The sequence below is a fragment of the Carlito syrichta genome, unplaced genomic scaffold (assembly GCF_000164805.1).
Source record: "Carlito syrichta isolate Samal-C Ts95f unplaced genomic scaffold, Tarsius_syrichta-2.0.1 Scaffold135805, whole genome shotgun sequence".
In the NCBI taxonomy this organism is placed as follows: domain Eukaryota; kingdom Metazoa; phylum Chordata; class Mammalia; order Primates; family Tarsiidae; genus Carlito; species Carlito syrichta.
In genome coordinates, this window is record NW_007079901.1 from 204,452 (window position 1) to 205,610 (window position 1,159).

The 1,159-nt window shown below is 55.4% G+C and overlaps 1 pseudogene across 1 annotated transcript in view; it reads right to left on the reverse strand.

Annotated features, from left to right (window-relative positions):
- Window positions 1-724, reverse strand: part of LOC103250997 — a 7,886-nt pseudogene extending 7,162 nt beyond the window's left edge. Inside the window, exon 1 of the transcript XR_002481441.1 lies at window positions 14-724. The product of XR_002481441.1 is annotated as a succinate dehydrogenase [ubiquinone] iron-sulfur subunit, mitochondrial pseudogene (transcript). The remainder of the gene's footprint in view (window positions 1-13) is intronic.
- Between the last annotated feature and the right edge of the window lie 435 nt (window positions 725-1,159).

Consider the following 1,159-nt stretch of genomic DNA (forward strand, 5'->3'; position numbering starts at 1 on the left):
CGGCTGGCCCAGCCGCTCCTCGATGAAGTCATCCCTGGAGCCGATCATCCAGCCATAGGCCTGCATCAGAACCGCAGGCCCCAGGTACTTGTCCCCGTTCCACCCGTAGACGGGGCAGCTGGGGCTACAGCAGGCGCAGAGGATGCACTCGTAAGAGCCCGTCCAGTTTCTCACGGTCTTCTACGGACTGCAGATACTGCCGCTTGCCCTGCTGGGACTCATCCTTCTTCTTCAGGTAAGGCTCGATGGACTTGTACTGGGCATAGAAGTTGCTCAAACCAGGCACCAGATCCTTTATCACATACATATGTGGCAGGGGGTAGATTTTTGAGACTTTGTTGAGGTTGGTGTCAATCCTCCGGGTGCAGGCCAGGGTGTTGCCTCCGTTGATGTTCATTGTACAAGAGCCACAGATACCTTCTCTACATGACCTTCGGAAGGTCAGGGTGGAATCAACTTCATCCTTAATCTTGATTAAAGCATCCAGCACCACGGGGCCACATTTATTCAAATCAACTTCATAAGTCTGCATACGAGGTTTATCTCCTGCCTCGTCTGGGTCCCACCGGTAGACGGCAAACTTCTTGATTCGGGGAGCTGTGGCTGCAGCTGTCTGGTTCCCTCGGCAGGCCTGTAGGCAGGCTCGGCCAAGTGCCCTGGCCGGCAACCGGCGCCTCAAGGAGAGTCCGACCACCGCCACCATCTTGGCTCCTGACGTCAGCCCCACCCCTTAACCCCGAGGTCGCCTTTTCTTTTTTTTTTGAGTTGAAGTCTCACTCTGTCACCCAGTCTGGAGTGCAGTGGCACGCTCATGGCCACCGCAGCCTCAACCCGCTGGGCTCAGGTGATCCTCCTGCCTCAGCCTTTCAAGCAGCTGGAATTACAGGTATGTGTTACCACGCCCAGCTAATTTTTTTTTATTGTGAAGCTGAGGTCTCACCAAGTTGCCCAGGTTGGTCTTGAACCCGTGTGCTCAGACAATCCTCTCACCTCAGCCTCCCAAAGTACTGGGATTATAGGTGTGAGCCGCTGCACCCACATATTTTTTTTCTTAATCATTGGCCCAGTCGGGCTTGGTGGCTCAGCCTGTAATCCCGCACTTTGGGGGCTGAGGTGAGTGGATTGCCTGAGCCTGCGGGTTCGAGACCCGCCCGGGCAA